We start from the raw sequence: 21,013 nt of genomic DNA on the forward strand, positions 1-21,013 counted from the left end.
CAAATCCTTACCCCGCCCCCCCCCCCCAAAGAAAAATACACTCTCCTCCAGGTTGTTTTATTATAAGAAGTCCAGGAGAAAATCCAAGCTTCTATGGAAGCCTTCTCAAATCTCCCTTAATTCTAGTAGTTTCTTTATATTGATTATTTCAAAATTATCCTGCAAAGTTGCCCTTACTGAACTATGAACCCTTTAATTGTAGATATCTATCTATCTATCTATCTATCTATCCATCTATCTATGTTAATCAACGCTTTTGAGTGAGGAAGATACTCTGAAAGGAAGTGATAATGACTTCAGCAGTTGAGCAACAACAGTAGTACTTCACCATCCCCAAATCTGTCCAAGAGAAGAAGCTCTATGATACAAGGGATACAGAGTTGATCCTAGATTCAGGAAGACCTGATTTTAAATCCAGTCTCAGACATCCTCTACCTGTGTGATCTAGGAAAAACCTTTTTCACCCATTTGTTTCATTTTCCTCAATTATAAAAAGGGAAAATAATAATATATACTTCCCAAGATTTTTGTGAGGATCAAATGATATAATATTGTATAAACTGCTTCCCCACAGCGCTTATTCAATTCTCTTTAATAAGTTGAGCTTGAAAGGAGGTGAGGAGAAAGGACAAACTGAAAGGAAAGAAGACCTATAGCAGAAAAAGGAAAGTTCAAGAACAGTTAATGGCCGCTACAGACATCTAGGAACAAAATGCCTGAAATCTCCAATTGCACTTTCTTATTCAATAGAATCAACATGGTCTTCTCATATTTTTAACACCAACAAATCTAAAAACCTAAAGTTTTACATTAAGTCATGAATAATTCAGGGGTTAACTAGCCATGAACAAACATTTAAATTAATGCTTACAACTAAACTTCTGCCTAAATGTCAGGAATTTTCCTAAATAGGAGGTTCTGAGTTTGTGATGTTCTTTCTAACTTGTTATTTAATTTCCCTGGATAACACAGTAGAAGTGGAGACCTCATGATCTGAAAAGCAATTTTATAGCCCCTAGGCTTAAAAAAAGAGCAATTTTTTTGTTGTTTTTGTGTGGAAATGGAGTTAAGTGAAACTTGCCCAAGGTCACATTGCTAATCCTCCTGACTCCAGAGCCGTTTCTCTATCCACTGCCCCACTAGCTGCCCTTTAAAAGAGCTAATTTTTTATAAAGGGCAAGACTAATTAAATCTTCAGAAACAAAAGAGATTGATGATGATTATCACCGGACTATCTTTACCTTCTACAGTGACCTGTCAGAATGACATAAGCATATACAAAATATGTAATTTACAGAATAAGTTACAATGCATATATATCAAGTTAAACAAACTAAAACACAGAAACATATAGAGATAAATCATAAAAATCATCTGTAAAAGGTATTATCAATAATTTGAAACTCAAATTATATTATTTATAGCTCAAAAGTTTGAGCTTAGCTCCTAGCTATCCAACCAAAGATTTGAATTACACATATAATTTATATTTCAGAGATTTTAAAATTTGTGCTTGGGAGATGGTAGAATTTGCAAGCAGAGTTTATTGTTTCGTATCTTAGCTGAAAGCAGAAATTCTCCTTTCTGTTAAGTTAAGAACATCCTAAAACCCTGAAGTTAATCAATTTCTACTTTACCTTAGGCAACTTTACCTCTTCATAATATCTATGTTCCTTTCTCTCTGTCCAACACAAACCAGACTTGTAAAATTTAAGCAGAATAACTAGCAAAAAACTATAGTTTTTGTTGACTTAAGAAAGCAAATCCATACCGAGAAAAGGAGATCAGGATTTCGTTAAGGTTAAAAAACTAGAAGTAAAAAAAACAAAGTAAAAAGACAAAGTAAATGTATCCAGCAAATAAGTAGAGACAGACAAGGAGGTTAAAAACAATGGAAAAAAGTAGACTCTTCCCATGACCATAATAATTGTAGAAGGTCATGCAGTTTCATAAAGGCTGTGCACATAAATGTGAAGTCAAAGTAAAAAAGTTCAAAGGACCTCAGAAATGCTTTTTATATTTTTTCCTAAACCAGGAATCTGGGAACAGGCTTCAATAGAGGACATAGTTTTTCCAGCCTCCTTATCTTTATCCTATCAAAAATCCCCTCAACATCTTAATGCAAATGTCAAAACAAAAGAAAACTTGAGGCTGCCTATTTTTTTTATCTTTGCCATCTTGTAATCATTATCTGCCTTTAAGGTTTAGCATTAAGCTTGTAAAAATCTCATTAGTCTGGAATAAAGAAAATAGATAATTTGCTAATTTGTGGTCTGGTTTATATTACAATCTAACCTCTCGAATACTATGACACAAAGTGGTTATGAAAGCCCCCAGAGAGGGTCACCTTGCCTATAAAACTATGCAATCTCTTTAACCTTGTAATACCACAACTTGGTTTGAATCCCAAAGATATCAAAGGAAAAAAAAATAAAAAGACCGATAGCTACAAAAGCTGTTTCTAGAAACTTTTTTTTGTAGTGTCAAAGAACTGAAATTTGAGCACATGACTATCAATTGGGAATAGTTTAACAAATTGTGGTCTATGATTGTGAGGGGATACTATTGTACTTTTTTTTTTGCAAGGCAGTGGGGTTAAGTGACTTGCCCAAGGCCACACAGCTAGGTAATTATTAAGTGTCTGAGACCTGATTTGAACTCAGGTACTCCTGACTCCAGGGCCGGTGCTCTATCCACTGCACCACCTAGCTACCCCCATAGTATTGTACTTCAAGAAATTATAAGCAGGATGGTTTTAGAAAAACCTGGGAAGGACTTTATGAAATAATGCTGAAATTAGCAGAATCAGATCACTGGATATAATAACAGCCATATTATAATGATGATTAACTATGAAAGACTCAGGTACTCTGATCAATAGAATGATATAACCTGATTTCAAAACACTAATGATGAAAACTTTTATCCACTTCCAGGAAAAGAACTGTTGTATTGAGTACAATGAAATATAATTTTTTTCACTTTATTTTTCATGTACTTTTTACAACATGGCTAATAGCAAATTATATTTTGCATGATTCATATGTATAATTGATATCATATTGTATAATATGTATGATGTATAATGTATAATGTATTCACATGTATAATTGATAGCCTTGTCAGTGGACAGTCTGGAAGGAGGAATAAATTTTTACTCAAAATTTTAAAAATATGTTAAAAATAAACAACAAATTTTGATTTTAATAAACCTATATTAATTATAATTATATGATGTCCTGGATTTTTCATTCATGTTTCAATTCAAAAAGTACTGTAATATTATTTGATGATGTTTTTTCTTCATTTTCAAAGAAGATCAAGATATCAGAGAAGATATACCATATAAGCAAAAGATTTAGAGGGGATACTATGCAAATTCTTCAATCTCACTTTCTTCTCTAGAGCTATTTGGTTCCAGATATGTATCAGGATTAAATGATTTGTCCAAAGTCACATAGTTAGTAATTTTCAAGTTTCTGAGGTTCAGGTTGAACTGAAGTCCTCTTGGCTCCAGGGCTGGTGTTCTACTCACTGTACAACCTAGTTGCCCCCTTGAAATATTTTAAATGACATGCTCAAAAGTCACTTTTTTATATCAGTTTTCTCAGTGGTACATTAGTTTCCTTAATATCATCATTTGATCTGAGAGAAGTGAAATCATTCCCAAAAGGTACCAGGACCTTTATGCCAGGGTTGATGGCTGCCATAAGTTATAAAAGAAACTTGATCATTAAATTTCTGCAAAATTACAAAACTTTATTTGGAAATTCAAAATAGTACCATTTATTTATTTATTTTGATTTCTACTTGGCTTTCACAACAATGTTTTTTTTCATATATATAGTATTTTTTTTCTGGAAACATTTAAAAGGAAAAAGAGCTGAGTAGGATTTCTCAAGATTTTCCCCCTTGCTTCTTGGCTTAAATTGATTTTGTGCATCTATGTAAATATTGACTCTCAGGACTTTTGAATCCTATTGCTAAACAATTAGTCTATTAAATACATTTTAAAAATAAATGAAATCCTTTAAGCTCCTATTTGTGAGAAAAGGGACCAGGAAACTTGAATCTAGAATCAAATGATAATTGATCAATTCTTAACTAAATATACCCCCAGGGTATTAATTGATCAAAATTGTTCATTTTGCTTAATTCCATGTTCTAAATTGTTGACTAAGTTTGACACCCATGTTCTAAAGGATCATCCTCAAAGACCTCATCCCCCTCCTTATTTTGTCAGTCATCCATACAACTATCTTTTTGTTGCTGTTGTTCACTCATCTCTATGAAATGCAATTCACTACCACAAACAACTCCCATATTTTGAAATTCTGCCAGTCTTTTTAGATCAATTTCAGTTCCTCCATGAATTTTTTTCCTTAAACTTCCTAATAGAAAGCTAGCTTCTACCACCTCAAATTTCTCAAAGAATATTTTTGCCTTTTGTGGGCACTTATAATAGTCTAAATTTCATTTTATATATAAATATATATATATATATATACACATATTTTTTCCACATTTTATCCTTATTCATTATAAGCTTCTTGAGGGAAAGTTCTCTGACTTGTGGGCAATATTTACTCAGTATTTATTGAGGGGGAAATACACTGATTCATCTCTATTGATCTCAATTTATAGCCATTTATATACCTGTCCACTTGCCTAATCTATTTTTATGATTAATTGTTACCATAGATGGCATATTCCACTAATTTCTTTAAATAAGGTAGATGTACATCAAATTCCACTGCAGTAATTCTACTATAATTGACATCTTCACATTTAGTCAATTTATACAACGGATATTTAATGTCATACCATGCACATTGCACTAGGCAAGTTGTCTGTTGTTGATCAAATTTTGTCATGAACTTTGAGGATATTCTAGAGATTAAACTATCATTAAGATTTGATCAAGGGGTGGCTAGGTGACTCAGTGGATAAAGCACCAGCCCTGGAGTCAGGAGTACCTGGATTCAAATCCAGTCTCAGACACTTAATAATTACCTAGTTGTGTGGCCTTGGGCAAGGCACTTAACCCCATTTGCCTTGAAAAAACCTTAAAAAAAAATAAAAGATTTGATCAAGTGACAACTAAGTGGTGCAGTGGATAGAATGTTGGCCCTGGAGTCAAGAGGACCTGAGTTCAAATATGACCTCAGACACTTAATAATTGCCTAACTGTGTGACCTTGGGCAAGTCACTTAATCCTCTTGTCTTAAATAAACAAAATTTTAAAAAAATGATCAAGAAGCAAAAAAGAGTACCTGATGAGTTTCCAATAACACAATCAGATATTGACATCATTTATTTTGAGGGCACTTATTTCTTATATTGTTAGGCACCTAATTACAAATTACTAGTTTTCAGTTTGAATATTTTCCAAATTAATTATGTGGTATGTTCTTGAAAGTAGGGAGTGTTTCTTATATTCCTTGTCTGTGAATGTATTAATGAATGTTTCCTTGGTGACCTTTGAAAAGCATGACAGTTAAGATTCCTCTACCTTGTCCTGGTTAAATTACTTTTCCTTTGTTTCTCCTTTTAAGACAAGAACTTTCTTCTAAATTGTGCAGCTATCAGCATTGCTAACACTTCTAAACTTGGGCAAGATTCTGGTTTTGTTCTTTGCTACTTAGGATCTGTTGTTGTTTATCCTGTGTTCTCAAAGAGGACCTTGATTCAATGATTTGCAAATAAATTGGATTTCAAATGAGGGAAATTTGTGCAAAGTCACTAGCTTCACTTTCTCCTCTAGAGTTATCTGAGTTCTCAAGAGGACCATGACATCACAACTTTTCTGATATCATGGTCTTCTTCAAGATCTATTCTGATGAATCATTGAATAAATGTATATTGGTTAAGAATTTACCACATGCTAACTATTTATCACATTCCAAACCTGGGTATACAAAGAGGAAATGACAGTCAACAAGCTTACATTATCTTAGGGAAAAGAAAAGATAGATTTGTATTTATAATTTCACATGACCATGATGAGAATCAAAAATATCTTGTTAATGTTTATTATTTTTTACATATAGAAAATAATTAAGCAGATCAGATTTTAGTAAATGCGCAAGTAGTTCAATTAAGTGCAGTAAAGTTAAACCTACTATGTATAAAGTGAGAGTCAATCTGGTGCAATGAATAGAGGTCTAGTCTTGAAAACAGGATGATTGGGATTCAAGTTCCTCCTCTGTCACATACTGCCTGAATGAACCTAGCAGTATCTCTAAAAATCTTAGGGTCCCTATAAACTAACTTCCTTTTTAAAAATATTTTTTCAACTATATGCAAATTTTAAAATATTTTCAAATTTTTCTAAATTTTTGTCCTCCCTCCATTTGCAGATCATTGAGAATGTAAGCAATTTTATATTGGTTATTCAAGAATAGTCAGGCAAAACTTGATTTTTCCCCATATTAGCTTTGTGAAATTATACCAGAACAAAAGAAATCAAGTAAAGAAAAAAAAAGTATGCTGCAGTTTGCATTCAGACTCGCTAAGTTCTTTTTCTGGATGTGGATTTTTTATGTGAGTCCTTTTAAATTGTCTTGCATCAATATATTTCTGAGAATAACTAAGTCACACATAATTGATAAATGTACAATATTACTTTTTCTGTGTATGATGTTGTCCTGGTTCTGCTCACTTCAATTTGTATCAGTTCAGGCAAGTCTCTCCAGGTTTTTCTGAAAACATACTGCTCATCAGTTCTGATAGCACAATTGTACTCCATCACAGTTATATACTACAATTTTTCAGCCATTTCTTGATGGATGAGTATCCTATTAATTTCCCATTCTTTCTTCCAACAAAACGAACTGCTATAAATATTTTATGTATATTGTCCATTTGCTTTTTTTAATTGCCTTGGGATTCAGACCTAATAGTACAATTGATCTCCAGATGTTTGGATCAGTTCAGAAATCATGTATTACATTAGTGTTCCAACTTTCCCATATCGCTGCCACATTTTTCCTTTTCTCTTTTTGTTATATTAGCCAATTTAGCTGACATCAGACAATTAACTTTCAAAAAATTCAGTTACAGAACACTTGCCTATTTTTATTGAAAGAGGAATTTTTATGACTGAAATATTTATGGTCTTGATGTCTATATGATCATAGATGTAGAACTTAAAGAGATGTCTGTTCTAACTTTATTTTACTGATGAAGCTATTAATCTCCATCAGCAAATAGAATTTAATATTTCAAAAATATATTAGCAAGAATATACTAGTCAGTCTTTCCTATTTGTGGATCAATTCTGGGTATTGCCTCCTAGATTATTCTTCTACATATCATTTTGCCTTGTTTCATCATTGCCAATAGCCACTTTATACCGTTTGTTTGCATTATGAAATAGCATAAGCCTGCCCATTGTCTTATCCAGACATCTATAGTACTATTAACTGGAATGTTCTTCTCTTTCAGTGCTTTTATATTACTTATTTTTTGTTTTATGAATTGTTATGTATTGAATGGACATGTTTATATACATTTTATATATATATATACATATATATATAAGTATATATATAATGTCAAAATACGCATTATATACACCTACATACATTTTGCATGTATATATAAACCCACTCAGATTTTAGTAATTAATGCAAAGGATTGTTAATTTGGAAAAAATAGAAATTACTCTAATAGTTTTCTGATGTTTTAAGAAAAAACAATCATTTTTAAAGAAAAATTTTCCTTTTCTAAAACTATAAAACATATTTTGTTATATAATTTAGTTCTTCCCTTTTTACAAATAAAGAAAATGAGGACACAGAGATTAAGGGATTTTTTCAGTTACAATTATTAAGCAATGATAGATCAACTATTAGAAATAATCTTTTTTTGACTCTCATTTTATGGTCATCACACAACTCCCAGAAAATATGTTCATTGCTAAAATATTTTTATGCAAATATGTTATCAGTATGTGCAAATGTGTAGTAGAAATCAGAAAAAGTTATCAATTGCTTTCTCTCAAAGCATGTAGTTTTAAATGCATTTATAATATCAAAACAGGAGGGGTACCAATACCCTTAATTGACCACCTTTTTAGTTGGCATCAAATGGATTTAAACCTAATTGCAAAGAAGACTGTACTTCCTGGCAGTTTCATTTGTTATATCTAATACTACATAGATGTGGGAGTAAATTTAGAAAGGTTAACTTTAAGAAGTGACAGATTTTCATTTTCTGGTTAAAATTTTTTTTAAAGATCCCTTGAAACTCAAGACTGTAATAATGTTTCCTGTCATGCTTAACCTTTGTTCAGATGACAGAATGACTGAATGATATATGAGCTTTCCTAAATGCATTCCTTCTTCCATGTCATGTTATTAATGCTGTGCAATTGCTTATAATTTAGGAAAAACAAAGACAACCAATGAGCAATGATAAGCACATAACCCAGCTGTTTTAGTTTACAGTAGGTCTATAGCTCTCACATTTCCTTTAGGGGCCACTTAAAGTCTGTGTTACTCTGAGCCTGCCTCATAGATTTTTATTAATTGAATCAAAGAAAAGTGGAAAGTCATCAAGAACTATTAGGCAAAGAAGTGGATGGTGTGTAAATAACCTGTTCATTCAACAGCTAGATAATTAAAATTGAAGATTACCCAAAGGGCAGTGGAGAGGCACATGGTACGCACAATCAGCCTAGAACATTTCACTGATACTGAACTACTAAGGGGGTATATTGAGAAAGAATTCATCAAAAAGGTATGATCAAGGGGGAAAAGGCATTTTCACATGTAAGGAAGCCACTGAAACTTGCTCCATAATAAAGTGAATCTGGGAATCAGGCAATCTCTGTGTGTGTGTGTGTGTGTGTGTGTGTGTGTGTGTGTGTGCATACACATCTGTATGTGTGTGTGTGTGTGAGAGAGAGAGAGAGAGAGAGAGAGAGAGAGAGAGAGAGGGAGGGAGACGGAGGGAGGGAGGGAGGAGGAGTGGGAGAGAGAGGAATCAAATTTTTTATTCACCAAATCAGGAGAAATATTGGAACAGGGTTAAATTTAGAAATAGTGATATGACAAAGGACTCATTTCTAAAATGTATGGACAACTGAGTTAAATGTACAAAAAAAAAGTCATTCCCCAATTGACAAATGGTCAAAGGATATGCAAAAGCAATTTTCAGATGAAGAAATCATTATTGATTAGAGAAATGCAAATTACAGCACCTCACACCTTTCAGATTGACCAATATGATCATAAAGGATAAAGGTCAATGTTGGAGGGGATATGAGAAATCTGGGACACTGAAGCATTGTTAGTGGGACTGTAAACTGATCCAGCCTTTCCAGCAGGCAAGTTGAAATTATGCCCAAAGGGCAATAAAATGTGCATCCCCTTTGGTCCACCAATACTATTACTGGGTCTATATCCTGAAGAGATCATGAAAAAGGGTAAAATTATCACATGTACTAAAATATTATAGCAGTTCTGATTATAGTGGCAAAGCATTGGAAATTATGGGATATCCATCAACTGGGGAATGGCAGAACAAATTGGGCAATATGTATGTGATAGAACACTATTTTTCTATTAGAAAATAGAAGGGATGGGATTTCAGAGAAGGCTAAAAAAAACTTGCATGAATTGATGCTGAGTGAGATGAACAGAACCAGGAGAATATTGTAAACCCTAATAACAACAATGGGGTGATGATCAACCTTGATGAACTTGCTCATTCCATCAGTTCAATAATCAGGGACAATTTTAGGAAAGTTGTGTTGGAGAATACCATCTGTATGCAGAAAAAGAACTTTAGAATTTAAAGGAAGACCAAAGATTATTATATTCAATTCTTAAAAAAAAGTTGTCTTGTGTATTACATTATTTTATTATCTCTATTATTTTCTTTCTTCCTTAAGGACATTTTTTTATCTCAACAAATTCAATTTTGATATATACATATCATGGAAACAAATGTAAAGGCTATCAGATTACCATCTGTCTGGGGAGGGTGGAGAGAGAGGAGGAAGAGGGGGAAATTGTAAAATTCAAAACCTGGCAAAAATGAATGGTAGAAACTGCTATTATATATAATTGGAAACCAAATAAAATATTTATATAGAAATAGGGATATGGAAATTGTACTTATAATTTCACTGGTAAAGGGAGGAAACTTCCTCTAGCTAGGCAGGTTGATATTTTTCTGTAACTTACAATATTAGAGATTTTCCTTAATCACTGAGAGTTTAAGTAACTAGCTCTGGGTCACCCAGCTAGTATATGTGAGAATTAGGACTGCATAGCTTTACATGTTCTTTCTAGTGCTGAAATTCTATGATTAAGTCTTATTCTAGTGTCTCTATTTCACACTTTAAAAATTGGTAGGGAGTGAAAAGATCAATGGGCTTCAAAGTGGAAATAGTCAAAATGTAGTTGAAAATGTGGGACTAGAATTCAAAAGTTAGTTAAGCAATGGGAAAGAGAATCTACTGTATGAGATAGAGAATTTACAGAAAAGTAAATATAGAAACTAAACAAGATTTTCAAAGGGCAAACAATAAGAAGAGGAATAATTCTAAATCTTTGTGAAGGAAAGAGTATATCTTAAGGTTACAAAAAAGAATAAAGAAGTAAGAAGAAGAATACAGAAGCTGGAGAACAAGAATGAGTTTTCTTAGACACTGGATAAAATGTTTTACCTTAGAGAAAGGTACTCCAAAGTACAGGCTACTTTCCAAAACTCTATGAGAACAAGAACTGAAAAAATGGATTTTTGATCAGGAATAAATAATTTCATTGTCATGCTCCTCTAAGAAAACAATTCCAGTGGATTGATAAGAATCAGATTACAGATTTTCAGGTTACAAAGAAAATGGACATTCATGAATTTTTAGAAACAGTGTCCTAGATTTTTTGTAAAGAAGATTAGCAGTGAAGCAGATGAGAGAAATATAATTTAACTTTTTGAGGCAGAAAAAAATTAATGCCCACTTATGAGAAAGGTACTACTTTGAGTCACTGGAGAATACATAAGCTACTGGAAGAAGAATTAAAAAGAGATGATGAGGAAAGTGTTATAAGAAAAGTTAAAGACAGAAGACATAGGAGATTTTAAGAAAATCTGATTACAGATGAGAGAAAGAAAACTGCATTTGATTGAATATAAACATTGCATCATGCAGTCCTGCTTGGACAAAGCAGAATCTCTTGCTTTTTCAAATAATTTCTGTGAAAATATGCATAACTTAGGCTGATATGGTAGGTATGTGGTCATACCCATGCAACATGAAAAACATTTGATGGAACTTTACTTAGTCATAAAAAGATAAAGCATAGAGAAGTATATTTTATTAGCTGTCTTCAAATATTTGAATAATTGTCTTTTGGAAGAGACATTTTTATATTTTGTCTCTGAGGATGACAGAAGAAGGGAAAAATGGGTAGAATTTACATTGTGTTATATTTCAGCTTAATGGGGAGCAAACTTCTGAAATGTTAATGCTGTCTCAATATGAAAAGAACAATTGCTGATAGACCTTAAGCAGAGGGTGAATTATTAATTTTTAGTGATATTGTATTCAAAACTATTTTCGACCATACTGACCCATGACTTTCCTTCAGGTCTTGTACATGAAGAAGAAATCTGGACTATCTTTATGAAACTTACTGGTATTTTCAACAATCCCAATTTCTCACTCCCACAGAAGACAATTTTTATGACAATATTCTCCCTATGATGTAATAGCAATATATCATGATTTCAAAGAACCATTCCTTTTGTTGTCTGAGCACCTGGGGTAGGGAAATCTGAGGAGGACAGATGCCATTTGTTTTGAGTGACAAAATCACCATACTCTCTGACTCAGGGAAGGTAAGAAAGAGTTATATTTAACTTCAAAGGTTAAACAAAAGTTTACAATATACAACAAAAGTTCACAAGTTAGGTTCTTTGGAGAAGCAGCAAAATGGTGAGTTTTAGTATTGCTATGAGCTAAAAGGGAAAGAGAGAAACTTAACTGGAAAGCTGTGATTAGCAGGGAAAGAAAGGTTAAAGTGAAGGCAAAAAATACTGATCCATCCCTAATGAGAGAGAGTAGTCACATGGAGAATCATAATTAGATACTTTAACAAAGAAGGTGAGTTTCTAAGAGGTAATAAGCTTAAAGCAAAAGAGACAAGATGGGAAAGATGGTATGTCTCTAAGAAAGTAGTGGAATTAAGCAAAGAGAAAGTTGGGGAGTTAAGAAAGAAGTTGAAATAGAGAAAGAGGAAAGGGAAAGGAGGCAATTACAAGTCAGTGACAAGGCTTAGAACAACTTAGATCCATTCCCAAGGAGGTGGGACCCAGGGGTCCAGCAGCCTGGAGCTAGGATCACATGGATCCAATCTGGAGAAAGGAAGGGGAAAAGTAACAGGAGAGAGCTCCTGCCCTGCAGAGTCACATAGGAAAAGAAAAGGCAAGCAGGAGTGCAACTTTTGTTAAATATATTTTTGTATGGTAGGAGGAGCAAGAGCAGTGCTTGCGGAATAATTTAAAACTGGGCTTCAGGCAATCTCCAATGCATATGACTAGGGGAGGTCCTTAAAGAATGATTAATGTAAGTGATTATTCCTGCTCCCAAGGACTGACCAAGCTCAGACTACTGTTAAAAGTCCAAAGTGATTTAGGAAATGGGGTTTATAAGATACAATACAGAATGGAAAACAATTTTACAATTCAGAAAAAAAAAAACTTACAAGATGTATTTTCAATACAAAAAAAGATTATATTCTTTATCTATAATGAGAATTGCTCTGCTTTACTTTGATATCTAGAAATATATCTCTTCCAACCATATCCATACTCAACTACTAGCTTTTTCTTTCAGGAGAGAAAAGATCATCTAGGGTGGATATCACAGATTATTACCTTTTATTTTTCTTTTCCCAGGTCACTATAAAAGTATACAGTTGGTTTTACTTTAAAGGCCTACTTATTAGAGTGATTTGGGGATTTTTCTTTTCTCCCAAACGGCTTGCCTTCTAACTCATTAATGGTTAGATGAGTTCAAATTCAACTTCAGATGGAGTTGCATGAATATGCCAAATCACTTAAAAACTATCTTTCTCTATTTCCTCACCTTTAAAAAGGAAATAAAAATGTCCATCTCTCAGTGTTGTTGTGAGAAAGAATAAAAAACATATCAAGTACTTTTTGAACATTAAAGCATTATATAAATACTTGCTGTTATTTTTTTAAAAAATGTTTCTCAGAGTGAGAGACCTGAGCTAAGTACTAAAATAAAAAATAAACATAACAATATCCACAGATTAGCATGAGAGTTGTTCAGATACTTAGGGAAAGACAAATCCTGGGGCAATAAAATTATTGAATTTGAAGAAAAAAGGTAACAACAATGAAACATTAAAATATTTTGTGTTTCATTAAAATCATTTTTGAGTTTTGATTTCATGTACTTAATTTTAAAATTTCTCAAAATTTTAATTACATTTTATGCAGTTCATTAAATATTTCCCAATTACATTTTAAAGAAATTTTGCATTCATTTTTGAAATTTATGTTTCAAATTCTCTCCCTCCCTCCATGTTTTACCTCATCCATTGATAAGGTAAGCAATATACAAAAAATTATACATATAAATAAATGCAAAAAAAACATACAAATATTTCCAAAAACTGAACTTTACTTTTTAAAGTCTTGTTTTTGTGCATTTTTGCTTGCCTTGTCTTACATTTTTCAGAAGGACTTAGTCATTTATTACTAATAATGATTATGAGCTTTAAGAATTCCAATTATGAATTTGTCTAAATAGGTTATTATTCCAATTTAAATTTTGAAAGAATAGACTTTTTAATTAAAAATAATAACCTTGCATATTTTACACATGTAAAGACATTGTAGATATTTAAATACTTGGGGGAAAAAGTAAACTAGAAAAATTAAAATGGAGTGGCAACCTGAAACTTTGGTTTTTGAAATGTTGACCAATATTGAATTAATGCCAGGAGGCAGAGAAATATGGTGATTATTTTCCCTAGGCCCCTCTTTCCATAAAACAGAGTGAAATTCTGACAATTATCCGGGTCATTTAATCAGGCCCCAAAGCTGAATCTTTGGCCTGAATTATACAATTAAGCTATCTACATTGATCAAATGAAATTAATAAATTGCACATCTCTACTTTGCTATATGCATCATAAATACAACCTAACTTTTAGCTGCTTTATTCTATATAACACAAACTATATCTTTGCTATGCCCTAGAGTCAAATGAACTTGATGCAGTGAATAATACACTACTTTTCCCACTATTGTCACATCCTTCAGCAGCTTTACCCATAGAAAGAGTGAAATATGGCTACTGCTATACTGATCAAATATGTAGGGACACTTTTGGTTTCCTCTTATTATAAAAACTCAGAATTTTTGGTCAATTCCTTGTGACATAAACAGGTAAGAGCTTCTGTATTGTAGCAATGTGAATATGTCAGAATGTCATTTTACAGAAAATCACACATTTCATTTTGCCAGGTGGAAGTGAACCATTAGACTGAATTTTCAATATATATCTAAGATAAACTCTACACTATTTTTTAGTACCATACTAAAAAAGTTACTTAGGGCATTTCCCTGAGTTATTGAAAAGTTCAGAAGTAAATGGAAATCAAAAAATATTACTAAATTCCATCCATAATAATCACCAGTGAGTTTTTTCACTTGATAGACCAAAGGAAATCTGTGACAAGAAGTCATTCAAGAATAAAAATATTGAAGAGATAATAAAGAAATTGGAATCTAGATTCTGGCATCTGGATTATATAATTGCCAAAATGTTTCAGTGAGAAGAACTTTTGATCTGTTGTTATAGTCCAACCAATAGGAAGGTGATGATGAACAGAATTGATAAAGGAAGCAGCAAACACAGGATTGTTTGTCTCTGTCTCCCAGCTAAACAGTGAATTTGCAAACATTCTTTGACAGTGCATCTGTAATGATGTGGATTGGAGTTCTATTTATGAATTCCACTGACTGCTCTTTGTTAACCTGAAAAGAAGATAATGAGGCCTTTGAGACTAAGACAAGGTGAGGCTAAAGTTATGGTTCCAGGGACAATTCTATTGTTCTTACTGTTGACCTAGTTTACTTTTGTCTTTTACTTTGTCATTAGTTTACTTCATGACAAACTCACATCTCCCCCCGCCCCAGTTCAAGAATAATTCCCTTATGTTCAGATAGCCTTGATACATAACAAAAAATGAATGCGGAGTTCAAAAATGTAATTTTGATAGTGATTTTGGGTATTTTCATACTATATATATATATATATATATATATATATATATAGACATATACTTTAAAAATGCTCACCTTTTTCCCATGATAGTAAAATACTCCCTGGACAACATCTACAAAAATTAATTTGATGATATGGAATGTATTATTAAATACTACATGATAACTAATATTTGCATGAATTTAAAATGGAAATCATAAGGCAATTATTCGAGCTACTTATTATTTTAGGGAGCCCTGGCTTAGATTACTTGGATCAGCCATAAAGAACATGGAGTTCCATCATTAATCAAGACCTATAAAGTTATGTTATTAAAAGTTTATATTCCTTAAGAGTCTCTTGTCTTATTCATATATTTAAGCCTTGTCTTTCTTTTTCTTTTTTAGTTATTTTAGGTTTTTTTTTTCAAGGCAATGAGGTTAAGTGGCTTGCCCAAGGCCATACAGCTAGGCAATTATTAAGTATCTGAGACCGGATTTGAACTCAGCTGCTCCTGACTCCAGGACCAGTGCTCTTATACACTGCACCACCTACCCGCCTCCAACCATGTCTTTCAAATTTCTCAAAGAGTCTTATAATATTCCAGCAGACATATTTGTTCCTAATTAAGCAATTCCTGGTATTTATTTTGACTGTAATACATTCAACAATATCTAACACCTCAGGCTTTAGCAACAGGCTGTCATCATCTCTATTGCTCTTGGGAGTATTCCCTATATTTTGATTCAGACTATATGGTTATGTCTATTGATGCTTTGGTGGTATAAGTCTTATCTCTACTTATTACTATTATTATTATTAGTTAAATTATGTCTAACTCTCAATCACTTTGTATGTTGAGATAAACAAGACCTCCTTCATGCTGTTTCTCCATCTTCTATCTCTTTGCTTGAGCAATCTGCCTCTACCTAATCCCCATGGCTAGAATACATTTCTTCCTCATTTCTGACAAATGAAATCCCTAGTTTCTTTTAAAACTCATTCCAAATACTACTTCCAACATCAGTCTTTTTTTAAATCCTCTTTTCCATTTTCCTCCTCATGTCCTGTATTTGCTTTTTATTTTTTTGTTTTATGCATATGTTTGCGTATATACTTAATAAGCATACGTCACCTTCCTCAATACATTATAATTGCCTTAATGACAAGTACTATCTCATTGTATCTGTACTTCACATCTAGCATAGAGATAGCTCCCATAGGATGGATCAATAAATGCTTCTTGACTGATTAAAGAACTAAAAATATATAAGCTCTTTTACTAAGAATTGTGGGGGAAGGGTGAGAGAAGCTGAGAATTACTGGTGAAAGAATGGAGTGGAATATCCTTCTTTCACATACATTACATTGTAGCAAAAGAAAGAACAGAACTATCATGGGAGAATAACATGAATTTAAAAACAAAAGCAAAAACAAACAATAAGCAAATCGTTTCCAAGAGAAAGAAGCAAATTTAAGTTGTGAACTATAAAGTGAGGCTAATTTTTAAACTATGAGAAATAAAAAATTAAGACAAAATAATTTTTGTTCTGAAGAAGTTTCTTCTCTCTACTGTGAAAATGACTAATAGTACTCAAAAGATTGTGAAATGGTAGAAACCATGAAGTTCAAAGATGTAGATTAAATACTATTAAAATAAGAATGTTCTTATGTTCAGTGACTTATTTTATTTCAGAACACAGTCATGTTAGCAGGCATTTTCCTATTTTTGGGGGGGACTTCAAAAATAGGAAAGTGTCCATATTGGGGGAGGGGAGGAATTTTTTTTCAGAGCATTCAAGCATCCAGTAGAAAGTGCAAGCTTGGGGATATAACCTCAGAAATTATGATAAATTTAGATGGCAACAATAACAACAGGAATAATCTTTTCAAAATGATTTAAACATGCATTTCATTTACTTTATGTAATTTGTCATATTCTATATGGTTGATTTCTGATTACATATATAAGCAAAGGAGTTAAGCAGTTTACAGTGACATAGATTTTACCAAGTAATAAATAATGCAAAAATGATTTATATTTGTATTTAAAACAAATTTATTACATTTCAGTAATTTAATATATCTGGAAATTTTTGATTGTCCTGAAATCAAAATTAGTTTAAATTCCTTGCATACACAAATTGGCACACATACATTTACACACACAAACACAAATACATTGGATGATGTAGTGTGGGCCTTTTTGTGTCCTAAAGAAGCTAGTTCTTATAAAGAAATTTGTGTGGAATTCAAAATGTGTTCTAGTATTGTAATGGATTAGAAGTAGAATATAACCTATCAGAGATTTAACCTCAGAATCAAGAAAGTAAGGGCTCAAGTTCAAATTTTGACATTCTGCCTCTGTAACTAATCAGTCACTTAAGTTTTCAATGCTTCCAATATCTTAAACTCTGAAATGATAAGATTCAAAAAAGGTTCTGGCACATTTGTAGAGAGAGCTTTCTACCCACTTGAAATTACAGGACTTTTCCCTCCCTCTCCAAAGGTATGGTATAATTTGAATACATATATATATATATATATATATATATATATATATATATATATATATATATATACACACATATATTTCTAAGACATCATTGTTGGTTATTTTTCCTTCTCAAACTAGTAGATCACAGTTCTTTAGTTTATTTGTTCTTATTGGTTGAATGGAATAATGGAACACTTGTATTCTTCCTGATATTTCTATAATTCTCCTGGAAGTACTCTTAATCTTTTTCAATCCCTTCTTTCTTTTCCCTCCTTGTAACATTATTTCTCCATGTACTTATAAATGGTTATTCATTATCTATTCCAAGATCTTTTGCAAACAAGGCAGATTGCAGTGATGCCTTTATGGTGTCTCTGATTACTTCTGGGCCAGAGGCAAAGGCAGCAGTAGCTGAGTAAACTCCTTCAACCATGAAGACATAGTCAGTCATGCAAACCATCAATTTCTTATAGAAAAGAAAATTGTCAGGACCATGTAAATATGATTGACTTACAATGCTACTATTATATAGATACGGACTATAATAGAATATCTAGATTTTCAATTCCATCACATTGGTTGTTTTCTTTGATGTTCTGAGCAGTAGTGAATATTGATATTTAAAAGATACCAAGTTGACATTTTTTTTGCCTTGAACAAACCCTCAGGGTAGTTTAAAATTGAATTCATGCTTCTGTGGATTATGTTTACTCCGAACAAAACTCAGACAAGAATAAAGGCTTTTAAAATGGTTTCAAAGTGGCAGAATTCATGATGATAAAATATATATTTGCATAATGGCAATAATAATATGACAACATTTTTTTCCAGAGGGTAGAAATGAAATCTCCTTGATCCTTATAAATTAAATGAGAATCTACTGGAATATGAAGATTATATTCTCTTTGAAGCAAATCTTCCAAAATAAGTGTAAGGCCTCTAGAAAACAAACTGGTATTTTGCGTAATGCCAAAATCTAAAAGAAAAATATAATCATTGGACTTTTTCTGAATATCAACCCAGATGAACTGTTCTTTTCCACAAAGAATCAGACCCCAAAGCAGCTGTTTATCTTTCCTACAGAATGCAATCTCCCACAGGTGGCTAATCAATACACAGGTACAGCAATCCCCCATGGAGCTCTTACAGGAACAAGGCTTAGATAAAGATCCAACTGACATTTTAGAGCCTCAGTCTGGGAATTCATGACAGACTTTCTGAATCTATTTTTTTCCCCTGGAATGCTTAAAAATTTCTGAATTTTGCTTAGAAACAATGGAAGAAGAAAAAAGAAGCAGCCTTTCTCCCTCATAAACTGATATGCACATCTGTATGTATACAAATAAACACATGGGTGGCTTATCTTTTTATTTGAATAAACTGCAAGCTCCTTGAGGAAAGGTATATTGCCATGTTAAACTTTCAAAGTAAAGTGATTACTGTCACTGTCTATAATCTTCATTGTGATGCAGAGACTCTGACACTCTTCCATCTGCCCTTGAGCAGAATATTTAATTATACATTCATTTAATACTAGTGCTTTCCAAAAATAGATATTTAATAAATGTTTTATAGAATTGAGCAAACATATTTTTTAAATATGTATTATGTCAAAACCCTGTTCTATATACTAAGGTAGAATCAAATTTAATTAAGAAATGACTCTTGTTCTTATGAAGCTTACAATCTAATTCATGTAACATGATAATAATGAGAATTATTTATACAGATCTTTGAGTTTTACAAATCCCTTTACAAATACTATTTTATCTTTACAATATCTATGAGAGTTATACCATTATTATTCCCAATTAATAGATGGAGAAATTAAGATAGAGTTCGAATTAACTTGTCCAGTTAGTTAACTGTTAGTCTGAGACTGCAATTGAATTTAGATCATCTTCCAGATTTAGTAGTCTACACAATGTTTCACCATGAAAAAAAAAATATATATATATATATATATAAAGAGAGAGTGAGAGATAATGTAGAAGAGAATAGAATAATATCATTAAGTGGCATACTTGTTGCATGTACAAGTTGAAGGAAGAAAAATAATTTCATACTGGGGAGGGAGGAGCGGGAAAAGGGATGGAAATCTCCCTTAAGAGACAGTATTTGAGGTGGGCCTTAAAAGATAAATAGTCAGAGGTATTGCTTTCTAAATTCAGCAAATAAAACAAAAGGATGTCAGACCTGCTAGAGGAATTTTGGTCATTCAAGAAGGACTAGTACCTATGGAGTGACAGCTTTAATGAGCCCTTTTTCAATTGTGGTATCTACCTAATGCTCAACTCTCATCTATGGTATCTCTGCCAATGATGTACAAATCCACATCAAAGACCCACTGCACACCAGTCATTTGACTTTTTTCCTTGCTTCTAGAGTTAAATGGCTCTGAAGGAGATAGTGAAACTGATGACTTTGTGCAAAGCTCTGCCAGGTTTAAATTAAATTGAGGTATGAGTCAAGACATCACTCTGTGATATCATTGGTCTTTGAAAATGAAATACAACTAACAAGAAAGATTGATCAGAAAGTAGAGTAAAAAGTATGGCCTATGCTATCAATCTTCATTTGTATCTATAAAATAGTAATCTCCACAAGACAGATAACTATTATATGGTAATTTTTTCAAAGATTTTGAAACATTTTTCTCAAAATACTTTTTTTTGGGAATCATATCAAAAAATCAAATTTACCAAGTATCTTTGAAATGACCTGATTAATCATCTTCTAATAAGAAATTATTTTTTTTCTGCTAAAGTATCATAATAATTTGATTTTAGACTAGAGGAAAAAATCAAAGAGTGAGTTTAGTTTAGTCATTAAAATGTCTTCCTTGTTATTGAGGACTGGCTAAAAGAATGTGCAATCATTGTTGCACATCATATCTAAAACAAACTTCCATTGAAATAGTCATATAGTTTTAGGACTAATCCACACATCACTAATTATCCTTAACTAAAAATACCATCAAATTATGGAAAGAGACCTAATAGTACTATTTACTTTCAAGTAACCCTTACAAACCTCTGATTTTTGTTTTAGAAATGTGAACAATAAAAACTGACTGAGTGATGGAATAAAGTTTACATTAGACAACATAATTATTATACTGTTAAAACTCATTAATCAGAGAATACACATACTTTCTTGATTATTGTACACTAGAAATATAGTAAGACTGACCACCCATTGAAATTTTGAAAATGATGCCTTCTCTTTCATGTAATGGTAGGTTGGCATGCAGTTGTCAGTAA

The sequence above is a fragment of the Macrotis lagotis genome, chromosome 3, assembly GCF_037893015.1.
Source record: "Macrotis lagotis isolate mMagLag1 chromosome 3, bilby.v1.9.chrom.fasta, whole genome shotgun sequence".
Taxonomy (NCBI): domain Eukaryota; kingdom Metazoa; phylum Chordata; class Mammalia; order Peramelemorphia; family Peramelidae; genus Macrotis; species Macrotis lagotis.